Below are 12,002 nucleotides of genomic sequence, written 5' to 3' on the forward strand. Positions count from 1 at the left end.
TTTGTGTGAATATTCCTTCTTTACTCTTTATTATGTTATTAACATTTAAAACACATCTGCAATATTAGGCTAAGAAATAGGTGTTAGTACTTTTGTTTTACAGACAATATAGAAAATAACAAACAGAAAGACGCCATATAAAAATAACGACATAAAATTTCACGTTCCGTTTGAAGTTTGTGCACCACAGTTTTCTTGATCCAACAGGCTGCTTATTTCCCCTAGCATACCTAGCGCTTAATGCCCGCGGACGACGTCAAGGTCAGAAAAATGCTCTTGCTTTGACATCACTGCACTAATAAATTGACTGACTCAAACTCACTAACGCAGCGCTTCTCAAACTTTTTTGAAGTGCATTACGTATAATAGTTCAGAATAGTTCCGCGGACCACCTTGACTTGTTCCCTTCAAAAGTAAATTTATCATATTTGTAGCATATTTTAATACCAGTATACTTATATTTTAAAATAGAATTAATTAATTATAATACTTTTCTATTTCTATTTTTTGTAGCCAATCACAAGTAACTTATAACAAATTCTGTGCATTGTTGATTCGTCGCTTGCCTGTTAGCAGTTAGTTTGAAATCCTTCTTATGTGGTACGCGCTAGTAGTTGTCCATGTCTCTGTAAATAGTGCCCATTATACATAATGGAAAACTGGCTCTGATCCGGATCTTTGAAAAGAAAGGAACATGATGATACTCTTCATTTAGGCAGTGCTAATAGTTCAGAAGCTGTGTGTGAAGAAATATATTAATTATAGCACCATTAAAGAAATATCTAGTACTAGTGGTAGCTATTTAAAGAAAAAATACTTTCGTAAATATGACAAGAGTTATTTGGAACTTGGATTTACTTGGTGCGGCAATGAAAGTGAACCAAAACCTCGGTGCGTTGTTTGTTACGAAGTGCTTCCAAACGAGTGTATGAAACCCGCGAAATTGAAACGGCACTTAGAGACAAAACACGCAAGTGTAAAAAGTAAACCTGTCGGATTTTAAAATAGGCGGAGTCTAAAATTTCTTATATCGTCATCTGGAAAAACAAATAAAAAAAAAATAATGCAGAAACATGCCCAATTTTGAACAAGTAAAGATGCAATTTGGCACGTTCTATTATCGGTGTCCGACGTACAGTACGTGCCCATTCCAATGTGCAGACTGGGTGTCGACAAAACTATTAAGAAAGTTATCAGTACATGAAAATGTTCGGTACTTTGGCCCTCTGTTATGAATTCGAGTGGTCTCTGGCTGGGTTAGAGGCTCGCCAAATATACAGGGAAAAGATGGCGAGAAACGCCACGTTCATAGTGCTTTAAATCTCTTTTTTGTTGCTGAGAGTAGAGTGGGAAGTGGGTAGACGGTAGGGTAAGAAATTTCATAAAATATTAGTACTGGGAGAAAAAGTGAAAGACGATTGTCATGTGTCATTTCCAAACTCTCAGTATTTCAGCTATAGTCTGATACACAATTCGTTTGAATTTTATTTTTTCTTCTGTCTTTTTTGAAGGGCCATAGGGGCAGAACTCGAGGATCACAGGTGGTCCGCGGACCATAGTTTGAGAAACGCTGCACTAACGCATTGATTTACAGACTCAATGGCAGGCCGGCTCACAGACTTCAGGATTTAATCACATTTTCATTGATAGATTGATCCAGTGATGTGCGGATTGATTCAAAGATTCATTGACAGATTTCCTCACTATTACACTAAGTCATAGATTCACTAATTTACAGACATAATGGTAGGCTGATTTACAGACTCACTGAGACTGAATAATTTTTTCAATAATGGATTGATCCAATGACAGAGTGCAGAGTACTGCATTGGAGTTGAATCGCTCGCTTGAACTCGGTCGAATGTCGCACCCTCGAGTGAGATAAGATCTGTCGTCATACGCTCGTAATAAATAGAAGCACAGTACAAGGTCATCTCACCGACATGTCTTATCTTGTATGGAAGGCGACAGATAAGATACAATATGTTTTGCTCACGCGGTAAAAATAAGGCTTTATTTTCTGCGTTTATGACAAACGTTTAATGGAACAGTCAATGGAACGTACCAAAACAGGAACATGAAGTTATAAATAAAATAGTATGAAAAACTTCGATATACAGTTATTATTGCTAATTAATAATTATTCAATATTTGATTTACCACATATAATATAATATGATAGGTCCATACATAGTGTTCCGCCTATATACTGCGACAATGTAGAAACGTTTTACAAAATATTATTGATATAGCAGTAGATTAATAACAATATTAGTACAGAGATAACGTCACAGAAAATATAATGAAACGAATAATCATGCTGCACAACTGTTACAGACACAAAGATTGATACACGAATTATTAGAGATTATTATTATTATTATTATTATTATTATTATTATTATTATTATTATTATTATATTATTATTATTATTATTATTATTATTATTATTATTATTATTAAATACTACTATAAAACTTGATACAGTTCTCGCATTATCGTGATTGTGTTCTCCGTTTATAATAATTACATTTACATCCAATAACATCTATCAGATGTGGCAAAAACAAAATCACTCCTGTGTGAGGGGGGGGGGAATTTACCTACAACATTGATATTACATTTTAAAGCAAGTTTTGTAGTTGTACTATGGAGAGGGTAGTTAAACACTGCAAAGTTTTGAAATGATAAACATCTATGATGTTACTACACAGCTCATCACTGTAACAAGAACGGATGTCTAACGGTCGGCTTATACCGTTCGAGGATTTATCGCTCGTGACAATTTTACCCATCATGCATGTGCGCTGCCTATCGGATTATGCTATGAACTACTTGGCGCTCGAGCGCAAACGTCCGATGCAGACCTCTGACGGAGTGGTTCAAAAATTCACTCACAGAATTACTGAATAACTGACTGAAAATTTAATATTGCTCTAGAATTAATGACGGGTTAACTTACAAACACAATGACAAGTTGACTTACAGACTCGTTGACACAGTTTATCACAGACACAATGACTCAATGGAGGAATCATAGTTTCACTCACGGACTGACTCGTACAATGACTGAATTATATACTAAAAGACTCATTGACTGATTGAAAGACAGAGTGACTCGTCGGTTGATTCAGTGAAGTAGTGACGCATAGACTCTAACATAGTACTTATTGACTCTCTCACGAACTGACTTACAGACTCATTGACTCATCTTAGTAAAACTGATGAGGTGACCTAAAATCTACATATTCGTTCACATACAGACTGAGTCACAAAAAGAGTGATACGGTGATTCAGATTCACTGGCAAATTGACTAAAATTCCCTTGACGGAGTAATTCACAGATTCACTGATAGCTTGATTCCCAGTACCACGAATGACTGACTCATATACTCAGTGACTTACAGCACATCACAAACTGATTCAAAGATTCACTGACGTATTGACTCACCTACTGAGGGCTGACTCACAGACTTACTGACGGAGTGGTTTACAGACTCATTGGCGGATTTATTCACTGACTTACTAATCTAATTACAGACTCAGTAACGGACTCAAATATTTGCTGCCTGATGACTCACTAATCGACTTACTAAACGACTGACTCACTCTGTGATGCACTATGAAATTTTAACCCGTAGGTCCGAGATTCGATGTCCGAATCAAGATATTTTGAATTAAGTTTTCCTTGTTTTTCATTAAATGCGAATAGTACTTAACACATACCACTTTAAAATGGAACACGGAAGTAATAACAGAAGAATGATGAAAAGATGAACAAGGAAACGGGAATGTTCTGACAAAACATGAAGCTAGCCAACACCGCCTTTGTTCACTACAAATTCCATCTCGAATATTGGCACTTTGCCCTTAGATGTGTACTTACTACCCACGTTGTCTATCATTTGATATCTTCTTCTGCCTCCAACTTTTTTCTCGTTCACCATTCCTTTCAGTGCATCCTTCAGTAGGCAGATTCTTCTTAGCCAGTGACCCAACCAATTCCATTTTCTCTTCCTGATCAGTCCTATGATACACTTACTTACTTACCTACTTACTTACTTACTGGCTTTTAAGGAACCCGCAGGTTCATTGCCGCTCTCACATAAGCCCGCCATTGGTCTCTATCCTGAGCAAGATTAATCCAGTCTCTATCATCATATCCCACCTCCCTCAAATCCATTTTAATATTATCTTCCCATCTACGTCTCGGCCTCCCTAAAGGTCTTTTTCCCTCCGGCCTCCCAACTAACACTCTATATGCATTCCTGGATTCGCCCATACGTGCTACATGCCCTGCCTATCTCAAACGTCTGGATTTAATGTTTCTAATTATGTCAGGTGAAGAATACAATGCGTGAGTTTTATTGGGTTATTTTACGACGCTGTATCAACATCTAGGCTATTTAGCGTCTGAATGAAATGAAGGTGATAATGCCGGTGAAATGAGTCCGGGGTCTAGCACCGAAAGTTACCCAGCATTTGCTCGTATAGGATTGAGGGAAGACCCCGGAAAAAACCTCAACCAGGGAACTTGTCCCGACCGGGATTCGAACCCGGGCCACCTGGTTTCACGGCCAGACGCGACAATGCGTGAAGTTCTGTGTTGTGTAACTTTCTCCATTCTCCTGTAACTTCATCCCTCTTAGCCCCAAATATTTTCCTAAGCACCTTATTCTCAAACACCCTTAACCTATGTTCCTCTCTCAAAGTGAGAGTCCAAGTTTCACAACCATAAAGAAGAAAGTCCTATGATACATACTGTATATAATTTTTCAATCTCATGATTGGGATCGAACCTAGTTCCACTGGATCATGGCTGGATAAACACATTCATTACTGATTACTGTCATTGATTTTTATATTAATAGTTAACTTTTATATTATTATTATTATTATTATTATTATTATTACTATTATAATTATAATTATTATCATCATCATCATCATTCATCACCACCACCACCAGTGCTTTTTTTTTCTGGCGGAATGCTCCGAAACGACGTCCGGAACCTTTTCGTTGTGTTTTTCATCATGGAACCGAAAAATTTAATAATTAGCTTATGTTTGGACATAATTTTTCTTTGAACTCCGCTTAGGCCTTGAAAGTTTCAAAGTTGGACGAAACAGAGTCTAAAACCGACAAAATTCCTGTGCACTGAACAGTAATCATCTCCCCGTCTCCTACATAGAGCTCCACCATCTCTTTCTTCAGAAAAAAAATTGAGTAGGTTATTTTACGACGCTTTATCAACATCATAGGTTATTTAGCGTCTGAATGAGATGAACGTGATAATGCCGGTGAAATGAGTCCGGGGTCCAGCACCGAAAGTTACCCAGCATTTGCTCATATTGGGTTGAGGGAAAACCCCGGAAAAAATCATCAATCAGGTAACTTTCCCTTACCGGGAATCAAACCCGGGCCACCTGGTTTCGCGGCCAGACGCGCTAACCGTTAAGGCTCATTCACAATGAAAATTAAACATAACGTAAGCGTTAACTTAAGAATATAAACGTTACGGTAAAATTAAGAAGCCATACTATCATTCACGATGGGAACATAAACAAAACCGCAAACATACTTGGTAACCATGGAAACATAACAACGACGCCATTTCCTCATATCCTGTCGTATCCTTCAGCGCTCCACGATTGTGTTCTGTTTGCAAATCACGTAAGCATAAGCATGAAAGTTTGGAGTTTGCAGACTTTCATGTTAACGTCTTACGGTAATGTTTATGTCAATGCTTATGTGAATCATTGTGAATGATCCCATTTGGTAGCCTGGGCGCAAACTTCTGTGTTTATGTTATGGTTATGTTTAATTTTCATTGTGACTGGGCCTTTACTCCACATATGTGGAGTCTCCAGAAAAAAAAAGCACTGTTCATCACCATCGTTGATGCTGTCTTTCCTCTCTTTCGAGAATTATTTCCCTTTTATTTTAATTGTTTCTGCCAGATTTTTGCTTTGTAAGATTCGGAACGAACTGTAACGCAAACGAATAGCCTACTATGTTATTTAAAATCATTCTGACCAATTTGACGCTATCCCTTTGCTCTAATCGGAGGCACAGCTGATATGGGGCGCGGCAGAAACAAATGGTGGAATACATTAGCCACGAGGTATGCCGCTGACCTATATACACATTGATCGAGATTGACTCCTAAGAAGCCGTTAGCGGCTGAAGCATTCCTGCGCGCCGATACTACTGGGTTATTACAACGCGCCTCGGGCTGTTTCACATTCAAGGGAACGTCGAGTTGTTTTGGCAGCCTACAACATACGGGGTTCGTGTAACAGTGGGACGGAGGAAAATCCTACCTAATGAAATGTTAACTTCTTTACACACTACGCTAGCAATCCACAAAGAGTCAAGAACGATTAAGAATTTCGTCGACAGTAGTTGGTTATGTACATGGGTGGGCAACTCGTGCTCTCGAAGTGTGAAAACAACCTCAGTGCAGGTAGAACGAACTCTGTACTGTAGTGTCTGTATACAAGTTCGCTCGCGTCTGCAGTAAGTGGCGGCTCGTTTTAAGTGAAAAACAATATAATCCCCAAATCATTTCCCTTTAGTGATGAGTCGAAAGAGAAAGATTTTTTATTAAGGAAAGAGGTAAAGCTTGTATTATGTTCTATTAACTTTCTTACGCATGACATTTTATGTTACAAATAAACACTTCACTGTGTTTAAGTAAAGAAATACTGTCTAGATCTGCTTTAGAATAGCTAAAGGTAAAAATGGGATATCAGCAAGGTGAGACTGATATCAAATAACGTTAGCACGTTGTGCGTGCGAGTTACAGAATTGCACGACATATGATCGACTAGCTAAGAGCATTTGGATAAATTTGAAATGTGGCAGTATCATGTGGAACATAGACAACTTCACTTTCTTCGACTATAAACCAGTGGCGGTTTCTCGGGGGAGGGAAGGGAGGAACGTCCTCCTCACATTTTTCTTCTTTTGAAAGTAAACACCAAATGAAATATATGCCTTGAAATTCGAGGAAGATTCGATAATTTTTAAGTTCACAGCTATAAGAAAACCTCGGTTGATCGAGTTTTAAACGACGCGCAATCATGTGCTGCTAGAAAACTATGAGAAAGATGCGAGATTGTTTGTGTGGAGGAAAGTCAATCCTTTCCTCCTTTACTGCAGGTAAAACACATAGACAACAGCGCGCTAGCGGCCAGAGACAGAAGCAGAGTTTTAAAGCAAGTACATGAACGGAGGGGGAGGAGATCCTTCTCTGAATCAGCGCATGGCCGGGAAATATAGAAACCGACTGGTCGTGCAGCAAGCTCGCTACCGCTGCCATCTAACGTTGCTGCATTCAACCAGGCTATAACACATCTAGGAGGAGGCACAATAAAAACAGTTTTAACGCAAAGCTATGAAAGACACAATATAAACTTTTTTTTATTATAAAACAAAATATATTATTCATTGTACTTTATATAAGCTACTATTCATGGTTTGAAACTTTCGAGGATATCTGAAAGTTGAAGTTAGAATTATATAAAACAAAGATGAAGTAGTTCTACGTTAGTATCGCAGATCTTTTTGACCCCTGAAATTCACTTCCATTCATTGTCTACTAGACAGGACAACATCCAAGTTGTCAGTTTTATACAAATATATTTGAAATTGAAAATAATTCAAACTACATTATTTTTAACATAAAAAATTAATCGGTCACCGGCAGCTTTCAACAATAATGGTAGTATGATTTTATATCAACTAACATTCTTCAAAATCATGTGATACTGAACTTGTAAAATGTACATGTGGCAACACAGACCACGTGAGTGGGTGCAATGTTCTCGCTTTCCTAACAGATTATTTCCCATTCCCACTTCCGTAAAACGATTCCGGTTACGTGTTAGTAGCTAGTCTCTTCCTCCAACACGTGTGATGCTGTAGTGTGCGCGAAAAATGCTGCGAGGTTGTGAATTTCCTTGTAATTGTTAATTTGTGCAATTATTCAACAATGAATGGAAGTGAAAACATATTTTGGACGATTTAGGAAACTCAGTTTACAAGAACAGATTATTTCTATACAAAAGAGAAGGCCAACCCTAACACTACCTGGTCTTACATGTATGCATGTAGGCTAATTTGTAGCATGTTTCTCTCAAGAATGTGTCATTTTGCGCTGTTACCTTCTTTCCTCCTCTTAAGAAATATACAGGAGCCGCCACTGCTATAAACTATTTTGAAGAGCGATAAGAAAATCTTCTTATCAAATATAAGACCCTATTTCAACACCTACAGAACAATTCAATGGTAAGTTTGGAGAAACAGTGACAGTTGACAAGGAATCGAGATTTTTCTGAAATCCTTTTGGCTCACAGTCGATAGAAGATCCTGAAAGTTTATAACTTGAATTGATAAATCTACTGAACAGCACGCCACTCAGATTCCAGTGAAATCAGGAATCGAATTGTTCGTAATGCTGCCTAAGTGAGAATTTCCAAATATACTTTTTGCTGCCATATATACTGTATGTGCGTAAGTCAGAGTCTAATACAAGAAAGAAGTGTAAAAGCTCTCAATGTACAGAAAGAGCTCAGAAGTAAGTTTATCTCATCTGCCGTGACATGTGAAAAATACTTCCTTGAATTTGTGTTTGTTTGCGAATATAGACTCTTACCTTTCTGAGAACAGAGGAATACTCTTTAATGTACAAAGACTTGTAAATTCTCGCGTTCTTTGTTTCAAATAAGACATATAATAAATATTAACAAATAGTATAATAATAAATAAGTGTTGCAGCTATGTTTGTTGTCTCTTGAAAAGGTGTATTCAGGTTGTGTTTCCAGTACTAAACTAATTTACAAAGCTAGGAAATAATATATTTTTTTATGTGTGTTTATCTACAATCTGTCTAAAATTACTATAATTATTGTACCATGCTTCATTCTGAAATTCTAATCATGGAGTAGATATCACGACCACCTGCATGAGCCGCCAGAGCGCACCGCGCCAGTGAACAGCTTTTGCAGCGAAACTACGAACAACTTGTAACTGCTGCGGCTGGCTCCGTCTTTCTGTCTTTCAAGGTTTTTTAGCACTTTGTGAGCACGAGTTGCCCGTCCATGGTTATGTATATTCCCGAGATTTGCATGGTACACACATTCCTCCAACAATTATAATAAAACTCTTTACTTACTTTAATATCACCCAGGTTGTGGATTAGTCGATTGGAAATGGTTTTTCACCGATGTGGCCTGCGTGCTATACTGGGCATATCATTGTGGGCGTACGCAAGAGGGGGTTACCGGGTTTGAACCTTACCTCGAAGTTTAAAAAAGGACATATTTAGATTTTTTCTCCATAATTGTTTTCCATCCTCTAATTGAAGTTCTGGCTGATATGTACAGGGACATCATTTTATTTTTTCGGAATATGTATGATAAGACTTTAAATTCTAACGTATCTTGTTTACATGTTTCGACCTTTTATGGGTCATCTTCAGAACTGGTCGTTGCTGGTCTTGGCGCCTCTTGTTTTGTTTCCTGTGAGGATGTGTTCGTGTGGTGTAAAGTGGAGTCAAAGAATGTGTGTGTGTTCTGAAATTGAGTTGTGTGTTGAGAATTTCATTGGGGTGTGTTTTTGTGTGTCTGTATATTTCATATTGTTCTAGTGTGTTTAGTTTCTGGCTTTTTGGTTGGATATGTAATATTTTCATGTCTGTGTTAATGTATCTGTAGGTGTGGTTAGCATTTGTGATGTGTTCTACATATGTGGCGGTGTTTCGTAATTTTGTTATGGCTGTGATGTGTTCTTTGTAACGTGTTTGAAATGATCTGCCTGTTTGTCCTATGTAGAAGTTGTTGTAAGTGATACATTTGAGTTTGTATACGCCTGTGTGGTTGTATTTGTTTGTTTGTGTTGTTTGTGTGTTGAGATGTTTTTGTAGAGTGTTATTTGTTCTGTATGCGTTGTTGTAATGTAATTTCTTGAATAGGTTGCAATCTTGTGTGTTTTTGTTTTCGTATTTTAGTGTGATGTATTTTTTGTTTTTGTGCTTGTGTTGTATTCTTATGTTTTTGTGATTATGTTTTGTCTTACGTATTATGTTGTCTATTATGTTAGGGTTGTATCCGTTTTCTTGTGCTATGTATTTGATTGTGTTTAGTTCTTCGTTGTAATCCTGTTGGTTCATGGGTATGTTGAGTAGTCTGTGTACCATTGTTCGGAATACAGCTTTTTTGTGTTGTACCTGTCTGCCTGTTTGTGTTTAGCTATTTTGCCTAAACTATTGGTCAGGTTATGTTCATATTCGGTGTCTGTCAGTCAATTTATCCGGAAACAATAAGCAGGAAATCACTTTCCTTTCGATACTAATAGGACTTGACATCATCTTTATTCCAGATCCTGAGCTATCTTCATAGTACCTACCTAATGCTTTCCTATACGCCTCGACTTACGTTTGCTCTGCTCTATTACTAGTTCTGTGAATTATTGTTAATTTTAGTTAGTTATAATCTGCAATTTACCAGTAATTGAACTTTCATTTTATATTGCATGTCAAATTCAGTTAGCTTCTAATTTGCTTTTTAATTCAAAACTCATTTACACTGCTGTCAATTTAATTAGCCTATGATCTGTGATTTATTTTACTAATTCATTGGTATTAATGTTAATTTTAGTTAGCTTGGATTAGCTATTTAATTTAAAAATGTATTTGTACTGTTTGCATTAATTTTACTTAGCCTGTGATTTGCTATTTTTAAACATTCAACTAAACTTACTTGCAACTTACTTACAACTGGCTTTTAAGGAATCCTCAGGTTCATTGCCGTCCTCACATAAGCCCGCCATTGGTCCCTATCCTGTGCAAGATTAATCCAGTCTCTATCATTATATCCCACCTCCCTCAAATCCATTTTAATATTATCTTCCATCTACGTCTCGGTCTCCCCAAAGGTCTATTTCCCTCTGGTCTCCCAACTAACACTCTATAATTATGCATATCTGGATTCACCCATATGTTTTACATGCCCTGTCCATCTCAAACGTCTGGATTTAATGTTCTTAATTATGTCAGGTGAAGAATACAATGCGTGCAGTTCTGCGTTGTGTAACTTTTTCCATTCTCCTATTACTTAATCCCTCTTAGCCCCAAATATTTTCCTAACCACCTTATTCTCAAACATCCTTAACCTATGTTCCTCCCTCAAAGTGAGAGTCCAAGTTTCACTATCATAAAGAACAACCGGTAATATAACTGTTTTATAAATTCTAACTTCCAGATTTCTTTGACAGCAGACTGGATAATAAAAGCTTCTCAACCGAATAATAACAGGCATTTCCCATATTTTTTTACGTTTAATTTCCTCCCGAGTATCATTTATATTTGTTACTGTTGCTCCCAGTATTTGAACTTCCCCACCTATTCAAAAGATAAATTTCCAATTTTTATATTTCCATTTCGTACAATATTCCCGTCACGAGACATAATCATATACTTTGTCTTTTCGGGATTTACTTCCAAACCTATCTCTTTACTTGCTTCAAGTAAAATTCCCGTGTTTTCCCTAATCGTTCGTGGATTTCCTCCTAACATATTCACGTCATCCGCATAGACAAGCAGCTGATGTAATCAGTTCAATTCCAAACCCTCTCTGTTATCTTGGACTTTTCTAATGGCATACTCTAGAGCGAAGTTAAAAAGTAAAGGTGATAGTGCATCTCCTTGCTTTAGCCCACAGTGAATTGGAAACGCATCTGACAGAAACTGACCTATACGAACTCTGCTGCACGTTTCACTGAAACACATTTTAATTAATCGAACTAGTTTCTTGGGAATACCAAATTCATAAGAATATTATATAACATTTCTCTCTTAACCTATCAATGAATAACTGATGTACTGTACCCTTATAATCCCATTTTTCTCCATTATCTGTCGAATACAAAAAAAAAATTATCAATAGTCTATCTAGTACGCCTAAAACCGCACTGATGATCCCCAATAATTTCATCTAC

This window comes from Periplaneta americana, chromosome 16, assembly GCF_040183065.1.
Source record: "Periplaneta americana isolate PAMFEO1 chromosome 16, P.americana_PAMFEO1_priV1, whole genome shotgun sequence".
NCBI classification, from domain to species: Eukaryota; Metazoa; Arthropoda; class Insecta; order Blattodea; family Blattidae; genus Periplaneta; species Periplaneta americana.